The sequence below is a fragment of the Mytilus edulis genome, chromosome 11, assembly GCF_963676685.1.
Source record: "Mytilus edulis chromosome 11, xbMytEdul2.2, whole genome shotgun sequence".
NCBI classification, from domain to species: Eukaryota; Metazoa; Mollusca; class Bivalvia; order Mytilida; family Mytilidae; genus Mytilus; species Mytilus edulis.
In genome coordinates this window covers 7,257,032-7,280,151 of record NC_092354.1, presented here as the reverse complement: position 1 = coordinate 7,280,151, position 23,120 = coordinate 7,257,032, and positions in this window count along the sequence as shown.

The following is a 23,120-nucleotide window of genomic DNA, read 5'->3' as shown; positions in this document are numbered from 1 at the left end:
CCATGGTAACGTTAATAAAGAGCCCAGCAAGAAAAACCTGTCATAAATAAAATAATATCCCAATATCAACATGCAATTGCAATTTCTAAGTTTTGTTTTGTATATTGATAGAAAACGATTTTTTAAAACATGCAATATTGCAGATTTTTGAAAATAGGTCAAATGGTCATATTTTGTGTTATGGGGGGAGGTTTTTTTAACAATTTGAAAAGTTTGATAAATAGATTATTTTGAAGAAAAAACATCATATTTCATATTCCTTTAAAAAAAACAACAGAAAAAATAAGTTTTATTCAAGTTTTAGAAATCTCCATTTTATAACCTTTTATCATGATAATATGGCAAAATACTCTTCAGTTATAGATGGCGCTATAATTCTATAAATAGTAACATTTTCAATTTTTTTTTTTGCATAATTTATTTTTATCTCATAATGACCCTTTGTACCAATTTTCATCAAAATCGGGGGATGTTGCCTGTGGCACCTCTTATTGACATATTGCATGGTTCTATGGTGGATTTGGTGTTAAATTGAGAGCAAGGTATTTGTAGAAGATGAAAAAAAAACATGTAGCAAATCAGGCCAAATCATCATGACACTCTATATAATTTAAAGTCTTAAAATTAGACCCAACAGTGTTCGAATAAGATACATGTATTATCAGTCTAAAGTTAAGACAACATTCAAACAAACAAGGGTGTTGGATGAGAAACCTAAATTTGTGTACGTGCATGCAAAACAAATTTCTGGCGTAGGTGCATGTTGTTTGAGCATAAGCATGATATGCATGTAAGTTTAAAATGAGAATCTTGATTAATTTATCATGTTTTGAATTTTCAACCATGTTAACTGTAATGACAAAGGATTATATTTTACAGGTTGTTATGGCTAAATTTCAGCGATATATAGTGCATTTCTTATTATTATACAAAATAATTGTTGTATAGAATGTAACACCAAACCTACAAACGGTTTTAATAATGATTTTTCTATATTTTACTGTAAATTTAGCAACTTTCCTGATAATTGTATTAGTTGTAACCTTAAATCGGTCATTTGATCAAGATAAGTTTATAATGTGTATTAATTTGAGAACTTTCTTGATAATTGTTTTAGATGTTACCTCAAATCGGTCATGTGCTCAGGATAATTTTATAATGTGTATTGACAATTGCATCTGTTGTTAACTTGAACCAACTTAATTTGTGTAAAAAATTGTTTTCAGAAAATTTTACCCCTTTTAAGATTACTAATTCTGATGTTTCATTAAATCGACCACATTCCAAGGATAGTTGTATAGAATGTAACACCAAACCTGCACACGGTTTTGTAATGATTTTCCTAGATTTTACTGTAAATTTAGCAACTTTCCTGATAATTATATTACATGTTACCTTAAATCGGTCATTTGATCAAGATAATTTTATGTGTATTAATTTGAGAACTTTCTTGATAATTGTATTACATGTTACCTTAAATCGGTCATGTGATCAAGATAATGTTATAATTTGTATTGACAATTGCATTTGCTTTTAACTTGAACCAATCAGTTTTTGTAAAAAATACTATATTTTCAGTAAATTTTACCCCTTTTATGATAACTCATTGTGATAGTTATATAGAATGTAACACCAAACTTGCAAACGGTTTTAATAATGATTTTTCTACATTTTACTGTAAATTGAGCAACTTTCCTGATAATTGTATAAGATGTTACCTTATATCGGTCATTTGATCAAGATAATTTCATAATGTGTATTAATTTGAAAACTTTTTTGATAATTGTATTACATGTTACCGTAAATCGTTTATGTGATCAGGATAGTGTCATAATGGAGGACTTTAATATTGATTTAAACATTGGAAACACTTCTTTTTTAAAGTTCATGAGAGATACATTTTGTTCTTCACAAATTGTGTCTAAAGCTACTACATCCTATGGCACATTGTTGGACTTAATTTTCCTAAATTTTGATAGTAAGATAAACTTTGAATCAGATGTTCTTAATTGCTTTTGGTCAGATCATAAAGTAATATATGTGGCCATTGAAACACAATGATTCAGTGTAATGATTATTGTATGTACCAAAACCAGCTTTCTTTGAAACGTTGAAAATTAAACTTGCTGAAAAGGTTTGGCACATTTAAGGTTGCTTAAAATGCAACCTCAAATGTGCACGGGGTGGTTTTAAAGGAAAAAAAGGTTTCCACTCTCAACAAATTTGTCTTTTCACAAGTAGGAAAAGAAATGAGTTCTTTAAAATAGTGGCATTCAAGACTCCTTTTATCTAGTAATACCTGTATATAGGAAAGAGCTTCTTTACAAAGCTTTCTTCTTTAAAGCTACATTAGATTATGGGTAGAAGAGGAAAAGGAATTTAAAAGTGTGTTACTTTGATTTCCATAAAGCAGAACGCTTGCTGATTATTCAACCTATTAATTTCAAGTCTGTAACGATTGGAGACATTAAATTTTAGCATCTGTTCAATGTATTAGTGGAGAGTTCCATGCACTTTGTAAGAGAACACTCCTGATATTAACTACAATCATTGTTTTTATATATATTTTTTTCTGTTTGGACCTTTTTATAGACTTGCATATATCTACATGTAAGTCTATAAAAAGTTCCTACCAGCAAATTTATTATTTAATTTTTACTGGATCGTCTACGATATAAGGTACTGTGCAGATAAAAAAACAATTATGTAAGTCTAAAAGTTTGCACAACTACTAGTATCATGGTGCAATTTTTACACTTATATATGTTATATATATGCTTAAAATTTTCATTTTTGTTCACTTTCAAAAATTTTTTGTTAATATACATGTATATATAAAATAAAAGAGTTTTGAAGGCCACAAGTTTAATTTCACATTTCTCTTCCTACAATATTTTAACATTCTGTTTGATGAACCATGGCTAAATCATCAACATGATTCTGATTCTGAATGTTTAAAATCCTTAATGTCACTTCTATCAATTGTATAATAAACACTATAATTACATGCATATATCCATTGTAATTTTTTTTTATACATTGTAGATTACTTGATTTCTTCAATTCTTTTGTTCACTATATATATACATATAGATTATTACATTGATTCAAGTGGATTATCGGATTTATCCAATCGAGATAGTGAAATTATCAATTTTAAAATCCGATAATCCACGCGTTACTATGTAATAATCGGTTTCTCTACTGATTTAAAGATACATTTTCCTTTATTCTAGAATAAAATCCCCTTCGAGTACCTTCCACTTTCCATGGAGTTGTCAATTACTTTAACACCTGAAAGAATATTTTGATAATTTCAGGGAGCTGAGAAAGGTTATGATCCTTTGACTCAGCCAATCATCTGAGATCACCGGCAACCACATGTTGATTTTTTTTTATACAATGGGTTTGGAAAGGGATATATTTCCATAGAGTTAGAGAAAAGTTTATTCACTATACAGTTATCATGTTAATGTACAATTTACTTTTATAATACCAAATTTATCTGTATATCTATTTTCTCTATATTCATTTACATTGATAATTCTCTTTAAAAAATGAATAAATCTGACTATTTTTGGTTTCTTATTATGATTTTAGCTGTTAGAACAAGAACAAGTTTATCAAAATGTGTAAATCATTAATTCATCAAAATAGTTGAATATTGATTTTTTTTTTGCATATGTACTGTTGTTCTACTCAACTATCTGTTTGCTTATATTTGATTGACGTCTAATAAACATTCATAAAACATTAATTATTAAACATTTCTTGTAAACATTTGCTTTTAAGAATAATTATTAGTCAACATTAATGATACTGTAATATCATAATAGCCAAATTGTAAGCAAAGTTGAAACTGCTGAAAACAATTGTGAATTATACAGATTGTTCCATTAATACGGCAATTTTCATGGTTTTAACATAATGATTGCTCTTTTTTTTAATAAGAAATTCGACAAATTTTGAAGCATGTACTATTTAGGTTATTTTATATTGTATATTTTCACTCCAATTTCAATGTATATATAGGACTTTGTTGTCATTTTTTTGTGTTTGGTATTAAGATAAAACTTCTTGATTTCCTGTAAAAAACCGCGAAAACTTTTGCATCTCTTCGGGGTTTTACTTTGTTTATATCTTGTAGAAGTAAAGGTAAAAACCCGAAGGTATGCGGAAATTCGCGGGGTTTTCACAGAAACGCTCATTTACAACTGAATATGGCTAAGCGTCCTAATCCATCTACATCCTCATCAGAGGAAATTGTTGGTTATTTGCATGACATTTCGCCGATAAAGACAAGTAAAAATAATACAAGATATTTCAACGCAACCCTACAGAACAGAGATGCATTTCATAGACCTGTGTGTTTCTCGCCGGACAAGCTGAGTGCTTTCACAAATGCAGAGAAAATGAAATCTCCGCTAAAACTTACCAACATAGCCATGGTTCCATCTGTATCTGAAACTGGGAAAATAGACATTAAAGTCTCTAGATTTTCGAACCTGAACATCGTGGACAAGCTTCCATTCAAAAGACGAAAATTAGATTTCGACGACAATGTTTCAAATCTGGATGAGTTAAAGATATCACATCAAACGGTATGTACTGCATATTAAAACAGGACCATTTGACCTCAAGGTTGGGTTATTGTTTTTTTTCCTAACACATTATGATCCCTAAGTTGATAAAGAAAAAAATATTGCAAGTGCAGATCTTGCCCACACCTTGTAGAGGTAGTGTTTGATTTTGAAGGGAAACAAATATACATCCAAAAAGGGGGGGGATTCTGGGGTTGGAACCCCACTTTTTTTGGACAATCAATGCATTTGAATAAGGAAATGTGGTTGGACCCCCCCCCCCCCCCCCCTCTTTGTCTTGCGTTGGGAACCCCCCTTTTTAAAATGGTTTGATCACCCCCCCCCCCCCCCCGGACGTAGTATGATTTGATAGCGATAAACTATCCAATTATTTTAAAGTTATACTATGATTAAGAACCACAACCCTCACCCTCATTGAAGTTTGTTGGTTGCCAGTCAGCAGTGGTTGATCCAGAGAGGGTTTCAACTTTATTGTGATGATCGATACATTTAAATGGAGACATATATATTTAAAACCACCCCACCCCTTTATAACTTGGTTAATGACCCCCTTTTCATATTGTAACCCCTCTGGTTGCTCCCATATTTTTTTTTAAAAGTATAAACATTTTAGATTGATGCTGTCATTGATTGATTGAAATTGTGTGACTTTGGTGAATGAAGTGCATTCCCAATTTCAATTAAAAAAAAAAACCATAATCTTAAAAAAAAAATCAACTATAAGCTCATAATAAAAACAAACATCTTGGCTTAAATGGCCAAAACCTAAAACAAACAAAAACTATTATATTGTTGGCACGAATAACCATAATATGAACAACCTAACACACCGGAACAACCAATTAAACCCAATAATTCAATAAATTGAAACAGGGGTCCACCATAATGTAAAAAGTCATCTCTGGGATATACATATTATAAATACCTGTATCATATTTCATTCTAGTTATGAATGAAAATTGAATGTTGCCCTGTCTGCAAAGTGGGTCTTATTGGAGTCCCAAGCGTGACGATTTGACGATATTTTGTAAACGTGACACGTGAAAGTTGTATTATTGTGCTGGACTTTAATAAGTTACAAAAAAGAACGAATTGCTTACATACATAGTGTAAACTGAATACAGAAATCAAACAAAACAACCAGCAGGATCTGGCATCAGAACCCCCCTCCCTATTGAGTCCCCCTAGACTTCATTTCCTATTTTCACACCACAATAATACAACTTTAACGTGCCACACTTACTTAAAATTGTCAATCCAAAAAGCTAGAATGTATAATCTCGCGTAAAATAATATCCTTCTTAAAAATTAATCATTTGACTTGTATACTTAGTGATAGACGTAAAATTATAAAAGTGTATACTAGTACTATACATTTACATGCAATAAATTCTCCGTATGTAGGCCGTGAATTTATACTTGTAAAGATTTTTGTAAAATGATAATAATTATATCATCAACCATTTAGATGATTTATATTAAGACAAAGGTGAGTCAACATTGATGATATTCAGATTGAGTTGAAAAAAAATATGTCCTATGCCAACTTAGAAATAAAAACTTGATGTCCAATGTATTGTAAATAAAAGTATACTTAATAGAGGCATTTAACATATGTTGTCTTTATAATATGATCTAAAGCAACAGTTTCATGTTTGATTTTGTTGATTCACATACAATTACAGGCATGGCATTATCATAAATTATACTATGAATATAGCATTCAAAAAGACATTGCATAATGCAATCAAACCACAAATAGGTGTTTGTTAAACTGAAAAATTAATGAAGCTGCATGTATCTTATATAGAATTTTATCAATACCTTTAAATATTAATTATAAAAACAAGCTCCATAGCATTTGGTTTAACTCTCTATATATATTTGAACCTGAAGACCCATAGGTTGCCTTGGAATGTGTTTTTTTTAATAGGAATGGTAATAATTGGTTTAACATTTTCCCATTTACAGAAAATGTACCTGATGTGACCCCGAATGATTTTTGCTACTTTGTTAATTGATGTAATGTACATGATGTATGTTTGTTGCACTTCACCATATACCTTCTTATTACTGAATTTAATAATGATATGTACATGTAGGTAGCTCTGCAATAAGGGAGGTAAATCATGTATAATGAAAAGACTGAAAAAACAAAAAAGGAGATATTCAACCATGACTTTTTAGATGTCTTTACTGCAATGTCTGAATTTTAAAATGACCATATAAAAAATAGTATGTCACACCATATACATCTGTAGGCATATGCAAAAAATTAGGGAATTAAATGATAAATCTAATTATGTTGGTTTCCTGATAAATTCAAAAGTACAAATGTATGTAAATTATATAATTCTAATCAATGTATCATCTTCTTTGTTCCAGCTCCTCCTTTGCCTACTAACCGATGAATGGATAAGAAATTTGGTTGGATTCCCAATGCGAAGAGGAAAACAGGGATATTCTACAATGAAGTGCTGAAATCGCTATATGATAGTTACTAGCCTGGGATCCGGCCCAATCTAGCTGCGCGTCGTAAGGGTCAGGTGGGGAACAAATACCATGTGATCGATTCAGTGCCAGTTGACTCTGAATCTAAAGTGAGGCTGAATAAATATTTGCATAAATTTTGATGTTTGATGTAAACCAGCACAATTGGAATCCAATTGATACCTTGGACATGTGAAATCTTAAACTTTTAACTTTCTCACCAGGCGATTGCTGATAAGAAATAACCCTTTTCTGCTTACTAATTATCATCATACTACTAATTAGATATGATAACACTATACATCAATTCATAAAGAAAAATAATTACAGTCTAATTTTTACTAATTGATGTTAAACAAGAATTGGTTGGATACAGATGTAAAACAAACATTGAGGACAAAATTAGTATTAACCAATCATTGACAGGCAGTACATTGATACACGCCTGGCTATACTGACAAGATTAGCCAGGACCCTAGGCTAGATAGTTACTGGCCGTATTGTGGAGATCACAAAATATTCAGAACTGTTTCATGACTGAGAGAAACCGTCAGTATTCATATCAGGGAGACATATACAACGTTAAAACCAAAATTGCTTACATAAAAAGTGAAAACTGTCAGAAAATTATGTACCACTACCTGGGGATAAAGACAATATTGTTAGATTGACGTCAGCCTTAGAAGACCAAAAAAAAAAAGGTTCTTGAGGAACAAATGCCAGATTAGAAAAAGATGATGAAGCATTGTTTTGTAAAAATGTCACAGGAAACGGTCGGTTAAAACCAGGAAGGCATTCATTTCATCGTTTTAATGAAGACACAATATATGAAGTAAAACTGTTAAATGATAGTATAACAAATCTTAGAAATCAGTTGTTGGCAGTTAAAACATCGTTCACAGCATCATTTTGGAAGCCTGTAAATAAATCAAAGTTTAATGACAAACAAAGAAAAAAACAAAATCAATGGAAATGTGAGAAAAGAACCCAGAAAAGGAAACTAGAACGGTGCAGTCAGTTATTTGAAAAGGAGGAGATCATTGTACTCAATGGGAATTCTTTTCTCCAGCGCTGTCTGGTGTAAACCAAGTAACAGAAATAGAAGACATTACACAAGTGTTTCCTGGAAAAATCAGCAGGTTTGATTCTGACTGTCTTTCGTATATGCTGGAGGGGTTCTTCTGAGAATCAGCTGCAGAAATTGTAGAAAGTGTACTGTAAAATATTAGAGATTAGAATGTTTAACAGTGTACATTGTATGATAACAGGGGTTAAAATTTTCTAAATTTCATGAAAAAATAGTTGAGTTCCAACTATACAATATAATTCAGCAAACAAACTGTCAGTCTTTTCAATTTTTAAATTCCTAGATCCATCTTTTCATTATAATTAATCATGTTTATTACATGTAATTCAACACACTGTAAGTCAATGTTACATTATTTTGTAAGACTTCAAGTTGTCATAGTTTGATTTCTGTTCCTATTTTTGTTTATGCTTACTACATGTAATTTATTTTTAGTTATAAATTTAACTGTTTTCATGCAATATACTGTACATGTATGTTTTATATATTTTGTCTAGTCATACACCATTGGTCCTAAAGCAAATCCAATCCATCACATTTAAGAGCCAATCTGCCAGAAAACCATGCAAAACCGTCCGAATGCCAATTTTTCCAAATGAGTTCATATTTGGCACATTGGTGCACCTTAGTAATGTAAATAACCTCACAAAATTTTTTTTGAAAATTTTGAACCGATCTGGATTTTTTTTTACCACCATCTTAAAACAGATGAAATTGCTCGAAAACAGCAAAAACAAGCCTTTTTTGGCATATTTTTCAAGTTAAAATAAAAATATATGGCAACAATAATTATTTTTTGATAGTTGTTCCTAGTAATACATCACATTAAGTGTAAGAATGCATAGAAATAACAATGCTGTCTATTACGTGTATGTATAATCTAACCGTTTCAATATGTCTTGTTTAGCCTCATGTCCAAAATGGCTGATTTTGGTCATCTTTCAGAGCCAAAATACTCCAAGACCCGTTTATTATTGTAAAACAACATATTTGCTTGCAAAGTAAAACTATATATACCCAATCAAAAAAAATATTAAGCTCGGCAAATAATGTTGGTATCTGGTATATGCCAAAACAAAATGGGGTAACCTGCATATTCAAATTTTCACAATTTTGCCATCTAGTTTGTAACTACTGACATAATATTGGAGCTGGACTTATAAATAAGTATAACAACAAATTGAAAAGAATAATTCATGTTTAATTTAATGCTTTTAGCAAATAATCAAACAAAAGAACAATTAATTCATCATAAATGAAGTGGCTCATAGGAGCAGAATAACTTAAATTAACAAATTATGCACTAAAAGCGGATAAAAACACACATTTTCAGAGCAACAACTTTAAAAGAGAATTAATACAATTAAGTTAAAGTTCAGACTGTAAAAGAACAGTTCCTACTAACCATTAATGCAATTTATTCTAGTATATATTGATATAGTTGTTCAAAAGCAATGGTAGATTCAATCATATCAGGGACAATAACTGGAAGATAAAATTACCAATTTTTCAAAAATTGACATTCAAGTAACCCCTGACAAGTCTTTGTATGTTTGTAATACTGCCAGTTCAGTTGTGAAAATTTTTAAATCACAGTTGACTACTAAAGACGCATTAGATGAGTTCAACAAACTTCAAGCAGACACTTCTTACATGAGAAGGAGAAAACGGCCTCTGTTAAACGACGCCAAATAAACAGACTTTTGAATTTGTTTCGCCTCAAAGTACTGTAGATTAATCTTTGTTGTCTTCTGTCTCTAAGAAGAGATGTAACATTTATTCACCAAAAAAGGTTGTTGTCTCTCCAAAAAAAGCTAGTACTCATTGTTCAAAGGGTTTTGTGGACACGGCTGTTCAGGCCCTTTGAAGTTCTCACTACTTTAGTGCCTTTAAATGCCTTTATGAGAAGAGCAAGTCAGCAAGACAGGGATTCACGAAATTGATCAAATATGCAGTTCGACAGGAGAAAAAGCGGTTGGATCTTGGTGTTATAAATCTCTCAAAGCCTTTAAATGAAGGTACTCTGGATGAGTTTTCTTGGAAGCCGCTTATAGATGCTAGTGACAAATGCATACCAACCCTTACATCTGCCATTAAGGCCGCCTTGACACCATCACCTCGCAAAGAGATACAGGTTGCAATGTATGATTCTTTAATTATAATTTACTCTTGTTGAATGATTGATTGATTGTTGGTTGCTTAACGTCCAGTGGCAAATATTTCATGCATATTCAGGACGAGAACAAGTTAACAAGTTAACAATTAATATAATAGGTAGGTTGTTATAATACAGGATGACAAGTCGACAAGCCGTAGGTGATCCTGATCAACTTTAAGAGACATGTAGAAGCCTGCTTTTTCATATTTCCAATAGGCACACTTTTCCTTGGAAGATTGCGAAATTTATTGAATGTTTAAAAAAAACCGTCTTTGTTTTATTGATGACTTTGAAATCAGTCATGATATGTTGCAAGAGGTTTAAGGGGCGGCATACATCTACAAATATACGAAAGGAATATGGAGAAGGGATGACTTCCTACGAAATTGGTGGAAAATAGCAGCAATTGTTAGCGACTATGCTGCAAAAATGATCAAGGACTTTGCACTTCCAGGCTGTGATTCTGACCCCAAGAAAAGAAGGATTTAATGAAAATAAAGCTGCGATTAAAGGTGAGATGGGTAATAAATTAATGAATTGATAATGATATTGAGGAAAATTACTTTAGTTTCGATGAGAATTGTGGCATTGTTGCTAATCAAGATAGTGAATTTGTATATGAATTATAATCTTTTTGGCAAACTTTAATGATTTTGCTACTTTATCTAAACATATAAATGCATACTCAATTAGTGATACATATATCAACATATATAAGAATCGGAAATACTAGATAGGAAACAAACAGAGTATCAACTTATTTATTCAACAAGAAATTGGACTTAAAGCTACATTGTAAATACAAAGAGAAGAATTGTGTGTTAATGTACACTGCAAAGTATCTTCTTCTGCTAGCTCATTTAAACTGAGATATATTGCAGGTGCTTACATATTCTACTCTGTGAAGATATTGTTTTTAATAAGTTGAAAAAAAAAAAAAAAAATCCATGTTGAACAGACAGTTAGCATTAAACAAAAAACGACTTTTGTATGCTGTGATGGTCTTCCATACATGATAATAAAAAAAAATGAAAGTAGAAGCTGTTGTATGTGCCATTGAAGGATGTGGAAAATCATTTATGTCAATGGACAATTATTCCAACCATACCACAGAAATCCATCTCACTGTTCAATGACGCTTTGTTTTTGAATTTGATTGGTTGTATGTAAGAATAGATTCTGGTCATTATGAGATGAATTTTATAAAAGGATTTTTTTTAACTTAATCGGATACCAGTCTTGGAAAACCTTTGTCATACTATGGGATTTAAATCTGATTCAGCTAAAAGTTTTGCAAAGTTTTGTAAAGATCACCACAAAAGCTGGCGCCTCTTACTTATATTTCATTTGGGAACTCTTCAAGAGTAAGTATTACCTTATGTTAGACACAGTATGCATTCAAACAAAAAAACCTAATGCAAAAGGATTTCTAAAGTACAGTTCTGAAAATTAAACTTCATCATCCTATCCAAATTTTACATACATGGTGGACCAAGTTTACAAATATTCAAATATAATTGAATTGAAAGTGTGGCATTCTGTGTGCGGCAACGATTATTGATCCCTGAAAGAACCCAACTTCGGCCTATTATTAAAGTTAACAAATACCACAAGCTTTCATATTGATTGATGATCATTGTGCATGTTGTTTATTTATGAACTTCTTATGTCATCATCTTTAATCTTTTCCCCAAATAATCTAAATGTAGTCTTCAAATTATACAACAAAGTCTTAATTCTACCTATCTACAGTGGGTGTAAATATGTAATTGCATATCCCCTTGTTTTCAAACATGTTTGTTATAGTGAGTTATTTTGTCGTTGCTAATACGGAAAGTAAATTATTCCTGGTGTAAAAAGTTTTGACGTTGCTAGTAGAATCTTTAATAGGGGTGCGTCTAAACACTGCTAAGGAGTCCTTAGTGCACTAAGGACTGATAACATGCCACTAAGGTAGAAATTGATATTTAATGCATAAATTTCAAATTTTATAGAAAAATAATCATAAATAAACGAGATATTCAACATTATTTAGACTGTTCGTCTTTGAGGTGCCGAAAATCAATGAACCGTTTGACACGTGTCAAATTATATAGAATGAAATTCAAAACAGTGTGGCTGTAGCCATTGATTGACACATTAAATTCATCCATTGACTGGGACAATTTACGTGAGCGTTTGTATGTAACGACCACTGCTCACTATGTACTTTTTAAAGACACTTAAACTATGGGGTCACCAAAGGTTCTCAACACCTTAATAAAGTAATTCGAAAAATTAATCAGAAATAACACGATGTTTTGATTTATATCAATTATATAAATCAAAACATAAAGGTTATTCCTGGTTATTTTTTCGAATTATTTTATAATTAAAGGCGTTAAGAAACCTTTGGTAACCCCACAGTTTAAATGTCTATCGTAGGTACGTCGTGAACAGTGGTCGTTACAGACAAACGTTCACGTAAATTGCCCCAGTCAATGGATGAATTTAATGTGTCAATCAATGGCCACAGCCACACTGTTTTGAATTTCATTCTATAACTGATTACACGGGAATCCTGCTATCTATTCTGTTTAATCGACAAGTTTGGTAAAGTTGGATACTAATAAATGAATTGTTGTTGAAATTTTGTTAATATTTATTTTTATGCTCCACGTACGATAGTAGAGGGGAATGTTGTTTTCTGGTCTGTGGGTCCGTTCGGTCGTTCGTCCGTCTGTTCGTTCGTTCCGCTTCAGGTTAAAGTTTTTGGTCAAGGTAGTTTTTGATGAAGTTCAAGTCCAATCCACTTGAAATTTAGTAAACATGTTCCCTTTGATGTGTCATCCTAGTCCTTAGTGCAATAAGGAATCCTTAGCAGTGTTTAGACGTACCGCTTTAATAGTCGGTGAAAGTTCTGGTGCCATCTCATACTACAGGTAACAACATTTTTTGTCGATGGTATTACAAGTTACTAATAATCATATGTCCTGCAGTGATTAATATGTAAACTTGTTCGTGTTATGTTACCTTTTGAATGAAAGGATGTAGATTTATTTTTTCCATATTATAAATTGGTTTATATATATATATATATATAGTGTCTAAAAATAGCAACAATCAACATTCAATCTATCTAGGTGTGGACCAATTTGTTAATAAACTGATACACTTTATATATATTTTGATACGAGCGTCACTGATGAGTCTTATGTAGACGAAACGCGCATCTGGCGTACTAAATTACAATCCTGATACTTTTGATAACTAATTAAATTATATGTGTCTAAGAATGTAACTTGAACACACTAATGAGTGTTATAAAATTAGGTGATATATCTTAAATATTATTCACGCATTATTTCGCTAAATTGATTGATTGATTGTTGGTTGCTTTACGCCGCATTAGCATAAAAAGGCTATATCGCAGCGAGAGCTAATTCGAAAATAAGACAAAAAGTCCTTCAATATACTAAAATTCTAGACTAAAGCAAATTGATTATTTACAAATAAAAATCAATATGAGTAAAATAACGTGATTAAAATTAAAAACGACTTAAATATAATAAATTCCAATTTCTTTTAAAAATGCAACAATATTTGTAAATGGAACATTATTAAATAAATCATACATATTATTGACATTGAAATGCTTCTTACGAATATCAGCAAAGTCATTACAATTAATTAAAACATGTTTAATAGTATACTTGCAGTTGCAAGTTATTTCGCTAAACATATGAGCTTCATCGGGCGTGTGAATCTATCTAGGTGAAATCGGATGCATGACAAAATATCTTTGTAGCTTGAGCTAAACAAAAGTTTAACGTATTTATTGATGATCTGTATAAAACAAACTATGCCGTTTATTGTACTTAAACATTTTTTTAAAATTAAAACAAATAGTTGTTTTACTTAAATAGAATTAAAATTCATGATTTATTCCTTTGGTTTGGGTAGAACTGTTTTTCAGCCCTCTCATGAAGTCCATCAGATTCAAGAGTACGTAGCTGATGCATCTAGAACATTTCACTCTGCTGTTTTCTCCTTTCGAAGTCCCAATTGTGGTTTACCTCAATTATTTGAAAAAGTGATATTATCAAAAGTATGTCCTGTTCTTAAGAGTTGTCTCGTAATTGGACAGTTTCTTCCTTTTGTATAGAACGACCGGTGATTGTTAAGTCTGATGTTGAATGTAGTTTCTGTTTCACCAAGTGTGTTTTGGGTTTTACTACCATCAAGAACAACCAGAGAAAACACAAGAACAACCAAAACACCAGAGGACATTTTAAGTAAAGGTATACTTTGCTACTGTCTTTCATGTTGCAAGTTCATATATTTACAAAATATTCACACATAAATAGGGAACTGCTGAAAGATGATCTTTATAAATCACATTTAAATAAAACAGTTAGTATGTACAGAAAGGAAATGTTTCAACTTCTTTACTTTCAACATTGACAGAAGTAATAACACACTTTATCAGGAATCTTTGGGGGACAAAATTAGTTGTGGGACATACGGATTAATTTTTTTTTTTTGCTTTCAGATGATTTTGTCCTGGTGGAACTTCCAATAGAAAAAAACATCAAAAACAAAGCAATTCATTGGAAAGGTTGGTAAACAGTAGTATTTTGTTAAAATATAAGACTTCACTTATTCATTAAGTATGAGCCTTAAAATTTATTTAAATAGATCCCTGTACTATGGACACATTAATATTCTTGTTTTGTCATGCTTGACTATATTGATTTGATATTTGGTATATATAACTATATATAGATTTAACATGACAAGTTACAGATCAAGTTTGAATTTTGTTTTTTTTTCGGGAACAATGCATTTTAATTGGATGGGGACTATGTATTGCCATGCAATACTCACAGAATGCTGGATACTATCCAAGCTGGTCTGTGTCCATACTGGTTTTTTCTATTTATTACATACTTAGTTTAAAAAACCAACGAAATCAATTATATTTTGTTTTCAGATCATCAGTGTAGCAGAAGAAGATATTGATGTATCTTTCATGAAAAAAAATGGAATGTTCATTTGGCCAGAAGTTATTGACAAAAGTATGGTAGAAAGAAGAAGTGTAAAGAAGAAATTGAAACCACCTGCACAAATTGCAAAGAGGCGTTCAATTGAGATGTTTTTCAGCGACATGTGAAATGTCATGAATGTTGTAGTTATAGATTATTACATTGCATTTTCCGTTTATTGTATCTTTTTGTAAGACCCCCAAGGGTGACTGGGGTATAGAAATATGGTCACTTGGTCATCTCCCGACTGGCAGTAAAATGGTTGCCGAAGTGGGCGTCTGTTTGGCTGTTCGGGATGTATTAAGTTCACAGTCACGTCCGGTCAGAATGGGGACGTTAAATCCGATCTCTCGTGGTAAGAGAGTGCCAGTGCCACTCTCCTTGCACTCTCTTTGAGAGAACGTAGGTAGTGGGCCTGTTGTAAGGCAACATTTCTGTCCCTATCCAATATACCCTCATTTTCCAGTGGCAGTCGAAATTTCCCCGACCATCATCCCTTATGGCCTTTAATATGACACGACCTACCTATTGTATTTGTAGTGAACTTGTTCTCGTCCTGAATACGCATGAAATATTTGCCACTGAACGTTAAGCAACCAACAATTAATCAATCCTGGTGTAGGAAGCTCTAAGCAAACATCCTTTTTCCTCCTCTCGCCATATGCTAAGTGTTCCGTCACTACATGAATCGTCTTTTGAGTTCCCCATAATCATATGATTTAATAATATTTAATTAATTTTGTGTTCTTTCATGACTTTTATTTATTATGTAAAAAAAAAGAATACGATATAATATTAGATTATATGTGTTTGAATGATGTTATCGAAAAAAAAAATGCTCATCTTCAAGACATACTGTATATTGTATTTGTGTGGATAAGAGTGGTACATGTATATTAATCAATCAAAAAGAGAAATAGGACACAATACTAGATCATGCGTTCTCAATTGACGATGTAAAATAGAAAACAGTGTAATGTTTAATTCATCTTATATGTATGTTTATTCACAAAAACATATGTCTGAAAGAAACAGATAATTTTAAAACAAGCATTGAACCGACGTTAACAAACGATCATCAGTTCTACTATTCACGTCATTAGGCTGCATTAGTTTAATTCAGCTCATCACCAAAATGCTTTTATTACATGTATTACATGTATGCACAAGAACTGTCATATTCCTGACTTGGTACAGGCATTTTCAAATGTGTACCTTAATTTCTAGGTACAATGGTTACTCTCCAGTTTGAGGCACAGTGGTTTCTTTGAACTATTGAAGAAGTCAGTCAAATGTGTGGAGAACAGTCTGAATCCCGGTCGACACAACCCAGTGACACGTCATGTCTCTCCAGGGGAACAATTCGGAGAGACCTGTTTCCCCAATTATCACAACAATCCACCATGCAAGAACACCAAAAGGTTTGTCTATTGAAGTTTTGGACAGCCAGTGACAGTTGCAGCTGAAAATGTCTATGTGATGTTCAGTATGAATCTGTAAAATTGATTACAGGTTTAGAAGGAACTGCATTATTTTCAAGTTGTCCCAACAAAGTACTTTGTATTCGGTGAAAAATCTAAAAAAAAAAAATGTTTCCTTAACAGACACCAGCTGAAAGTAAACTTCAAATTTAAGAATGTATTGAATTCCTTCAAAGCTCTCCACAAAAAGAAAGAAACATCAATGGTGCTGATGGTACTATATCACAGCAGACGATAGAATCAGTCCAAATGATGCCCTCTTAGTTTACTTAATCACTCCAACAACAAACCTTCCATATAAGCCTTATATAAAATCTTGCTTAACAACAGTCGTTGAAAATTTACTTTCTTTAAGTCATGTCAAACAAGATCTGCCTTCAAATCTGCAATATTGCCGGGTTTCTGGTTATATTTTCACAGAAAGTGTAAAAAGAATTATTAACTGGTCTGCTCACTTCTGATCGGGGGATCACCCAGAAAGCATGATTTTGCAACATATGTTTTATAGCTTCTCGGGCCTTCAGCAGTTCCAAAACGCTTTTAAAGAAATTGGCCTCGCTCCGCTCGGCGAGAGATGTTTTAAACTCAATGAAAGAAAGTATTTGAAAGCTTCTCTCCCTGTGCAATATGTTATTATACTCATTAGGCAGAATAATTTTCAGGAATACTTGCATAGATCTTCAATCGTGTTAAATTCTGTATAAAGTTTATATCTATAATAAAAGTGTCATATCTTGATTATTGAACTTGGATGGGCTAAAATTTGTTACTTGCATTCATATTTATTTAAAACATCACCCTAATTCGCCATCCGTAATAATTATTCAAAATGTTTATTTGGCATTCCATGCTCGATAAAAGTGCGGGCGTGAAAGAAAGCACTCTTCTCGATTTACGATACACTTACGATGATACACAGGACGTAACTTGCGATCATCAACTTAGTTGTCCTTCACGATGCCTTTGAGAAACACACGTAGCGTGAACTTAGAACCACATGTAAACAGGTCGTAAACGATGATCGCAAGTTGAGAAGGCTTTGTGAAACGGTGATTGGAGAATCGTATTTTCTTTATAGATAGATATGAAGTCTTTATTTGACAGCGAATACTCTGAATTCATTTCTTTCTGTATGTTCCTTTTTTCAGATATTTATTCATTTTGGTCCAGTCTTTTAAAATGCAACGGTTTGTTTCTGCTCATATGAAATTTGTTTGGTAAACATAATTTTAAATATATTCATTTATTTATTAAGATTGGGGTATTTGGTCTGGATTATAAGTCAAGTACTAGTATCCTATGTGTAAGATGGTAGGATTAAACATAATCATTGTGAGAGTAGAATAAAGTGGTCTGACACCACAATTGGCATGTCAATTCTGCCCGCATTCATCTGCAAACTGTAAATACCTAGAAATATCAGATAAATAATCCTCCTCAGACATTCCAGTCAATGTTAAATAGACCTTTAACCATGCAATGAAATGGAGATCAAGATATGTGCCACAAAGCATCTCTAATGGTAAAATTCCATTTGATTGTCCATCTGGAGAGCAGAAAAGGATGGCCACACACAGGTACCTTATCTGATTGAAGATTGCATAGTTAAATTAGTTCCGCAGATTGACGGATAATGTGACCTGGATAAGGTTGGGGTATTGCCTCTGAAGAAGCAGACATATAACTTTACACAACAAATAATGTAATACAAGTAAGGAATGAGTTGTTAAATAAATCTTAATTATCTGATGAATAAGTTGAGGAAGTTTAATTTAATTCATCACACAGGAACTAGTATACCAAAACAATTATTGTGTTCGATACAGTTTGAATAATATGACCATTTGAGAAGAATTACTATAATAATAGTAAATAATTCAATGACAATGTCAACCATAAAGTCACAGTAATAATCCAAAAATATTATTTTAGTTCTCACAATACACGAGTATCCGTCTACAATTCTGAAACAAGGAAGCTGTTGTTAAATAGATGAAGGAAGATGTGGTGTGAGTTCCAATGAGACAACCCTCCATCCAAATAACAGTTTATAAAAGTCAACCATTCAACACGAGGCCTTGGTTCACATCGAACATAGGTGCCAATAAGACAACTCTCCAAAATAAAAATTTAAAAAAAAGATAACCATTATATGTCAATGTACGGCCTTCACCACGGAGCCTTGGCTCACACCGAACAACAAAGCTATAAAGTGCCCCAAAATAACTAGTGTAAAACCATTCAAACGGGAAAACCAACGGTCTAATGTATGTTAAGGAGGGTTTGAATGATAAAGAATACTGCCAATTAAAAAACCAAATTTCCACTTATCAACTTATCATTTAAAGATATCACTATAAATACTTGAATTATTGAAAACTTTATTACATCATTACAAATGTTGATTTCCACGCAGCATGGCTGTATATATTAGTTCTACTGTCCAATGTCAATGGTGTTTTTTGGTTAAAACTTTCACATGATGTTTAATAGTTAGTACATTTATAGTTCTATTTTTATGCGAATTAAAAAAACTTTTTTTGAAATTGGACCAAGCAAACCTCATCTTTGTATCCAGATATATTTATTGAGTCAAGTAAAACTGAAACTATAATAAGGGTTAAATTTTGTTGTGTCAGCAGATTGCTTGTCTGGTGCATTTGGATCCCACTTAGATGAGTGCGCATTGGAGGGAATGCCAATACTGACCAACAATCGGATTCAGTGTTGGTAGAGTGCACTTTGTGGTCAATGGGTTCATGAAATGTGCCAGAGTTGATGCACAAAAAAAAAAAAGAAGAGGACCCATTCCTCTGCGTGTGAGATAGGATTGAGAATGGGAAATTTTTAATAAAGCGATATGATTTTTGCCATATCATGCTGAAGTTTGAGTACAATAAATGTAATCTGATGCAACTGTTATAAGAACCAGATGTTTAACTAGATATATAAAACCAGGTTCATTTTTTCTACATCTGAAAATGTCTGTACCAAGTCAGATATACGACAGTTGTTTATTTGTCATAACTGGACAATTGTTAGGTCGGAGTGAAGCTGTGACATATGCACGATAAACAAAAATATTGTGGAATATTAGACTGCTGCTTTTTTAGTTTCAGGTGCTGAAATTTTCAGTATACGGGCTCACTTTTAATGTAAAAATATCGGAAATTGATGAGACTGTCATTAAAGTGAGAGGGTTAGCGCTATAGAACCAGGTTTAATCCACCATTTTCTACATTTGAAAATGCCTGTCCCAAGTCAGGAATATGACAGTTTTTGTCCATTCGTTTTTGATGCATTTTGTTATTTGATTTTGCCATGTGATTATGGACTTTCCCAATTGATCTTCCTCTAAGTTCAGTATTTTTGTGATTTTACTTTTTACTGCTCGTTGAGGACGACGGAGCGGAAATTGATGAATCGTTCTTTGAACTGTTATCAAGCAATACTAATTGATTGGATGATGATATTGTAAGAAATGTTTTAAAGGTCATTTCAATGTAATTCGTTATTTGTCCGCATTGATCTTATATCTCAACTGTACATCGATTCAAACGATAGTGATTAATTTGCTGACATTCGCAGTATTCCTAAGCTCAGTCATACTGCAGGTGCTGGGAAACAGTATAGGGAAAGGATAGAGTACTTCTGCATGCAGGAGCTCCTTCTGACAGCAAGGATGCCATTAAGAGATTGTAGTAAGATAATTATATTCCTTATTACTTTTTCAGAAAAAGAAAAAAAAAAGATATTCTTCTTTTTGTGTGGAATCTGTATCTTCAATTCAGAAAGCAAATACTGCAAAATATACAAGCTCAGACTGTTCTGGACATACAGATTGCACTGGTCGCGGTAAATGTAGGCAAGAAGCATCACAGGCAGCCAATTCTATTAATTATTTGAAGAAATACCTGGATACTCTTAATTAGGAATATAAATATTATCATCATTCATGTAAACACCTGTCATAATCAAAAGCTAAGGCTACATTTGTTGACAAGGCAGAGAAAAGGTTTGACGAGGTATTCAGGACAAGGTGGTTGTTCTTTGAAGGTTCTATTTTCTCTCTTTTGCATATCTTTGATATCTTGATTTGCTGTTTGCTTAACATAGTGGTGACATTGTTGCTGGTGGCTTGGTTAGTTTTATTTCTACTAGATGGTCTTAACTCTCAAATAAGGACAAGGACTTAACAACATACGCTGATACTAGACTATTTAAATGATATTTCACAATTAACAAGTGGTACAAATTCTAAGGTATTCCTTTTTAGTGGTAACAATTCAGCTGGACACTTCGAGGCTGGTCACAAAAGGGAGAAAACTACAACTGTTTATGTCGAACAGCTTCTAAAAATCACTCAAATTAAGAAAGTTGTTACCTTCAAATACCTATGAGCCGAGCTCGAACAAAGAACAGTAACAAAGTGGGTATGCTGGACAAAATGTACACAGGGATCATAAACCCATTCCAAAATTATAAAAAAGAAGAATTAATCGATGAACTGGTGAATAGGGGTATTATAAATATATTAATATAGTTGCAATGCAATATGGATAAAAGCTGTAATGATGTTTGAGACAAACCAATCAGCTGATAAATATCTGCACACAATATTAATATAGTTGCCATACCATGCTGATTTACAAAAAAACCTCGGAATTGAGAAAGTTTTTCATACAAGAGCATTGGGTAAAAATCAACTGAAAGGATCTGATGCCAGATGCATCGCTATTAAATTATCCAAATACATTGAAGCCTTATTAATTGCCAATCTTATATCAAATGCAATCCTTGAAATGATAAATAACCTTGTAGAAATATTCTGAAGGACTACAGTTCAGAACAAAGCAGCACGCCAAAAAAATATTCTCATACTTTTCAACCGGACTTTTATTTCGAACTCCAAACAAAAACTAATAAATATACCCGTCAAATGACAACTAGAGAATTATATGATAATCAACCACGGTATAGTAGCAAAATTATCGAACAATGAACACCAAATCCATATGTACAGAAAATGAAAAAATCTTGTATGGCACTGTCCGCGCAAAATCTCTGAGACAACAACCATGCACTATAAAGTCTGGATTCATTATCGATATGGCATTTTAAGGTATTGATAGAAGGATGTACGAAGTTTTGATGACAGACTCCTAGGATAAGAAAAGTCTTAAGTTTTCGAAAAATTGCAAAGTTTTGTAAGAATAGGCAGAAAATTGCTTACAGCATAAAACAGACAGAGACAAATTGTATTATGGAACACAATTGACAATATACCTGCAATTGAGTCAAAAAAGGTTCAAAACCCCTTCTACAACGTTTAAAAGCATCAAAGAGTGTAACAATGTAAAACCAACTATGGCAAAAACAGACAAGAAAAGAAGAGCACAAAATCACGGACTGCTTCAGTTCAGAAATGAATAAATGCCATGCTCTCGTGAAACCAGACGGAACAAAGGAATCAATTTAAAAATCCCTAAGAATAAAAGGACTAGCTTTTAATGAAAAGCTCTCACTGCCTTCTCATGGTCTGGTTAGTATATGAATTAAAATAACAGGCATTTCTTTACCTTCACGAGAAATAAAATATCATTTAAACAATAAATGAGGAAATCCTTTTCATGGATAAAAATAACTTTTAAGATGAGTGTCAAATGTGTGTATTCCTTTACCTTCGTCAAGAAATAAAATAAAACATAGAATGTCATTTAAACATTAAAAGAGGAAATCCTTTTCCTGCATTAAAATAATTTTAAGATGAGTGGCAAATGTGTATTTATACAATTCGGAAAAAAACCTAAAAAAAAAATAATAACCATGCTTTCCTGCACATATATGTTAAAATAAATACTTGCGTAAAATAAAACTTATTTACATTACATCTTATGAAAATCATTGTTTTTATTTAGTGCTTCGATTTTCTTTTTACATCCAATTTTAAATTTTCTATGAACTTTAAAAGTTTTATGGCATACAGACGCGCGTCCGATCCTTTAATTTGGTTTTTGTCTCCGATGCTGTTGTTACAAAATTTGTCCAACTCAAGTTTTGTAGACTTTTATTTAACATGATGTGGCAATTCTTGTATTATGTTTTGGACTACATTTGAAATGTCATGTAGTTGCTCGCACGGGAGTACCTCATAACAGCTGACGTTACACTCTGTCAAGAATTTTTCTGGATAATGTAGGAGGGCAGGTGGGCGAAATGTTCCATGCAGCAAATCTGACATTTCTTCCTGAAGTCTTGCTTTTGTCTTAAGCCTAAAAG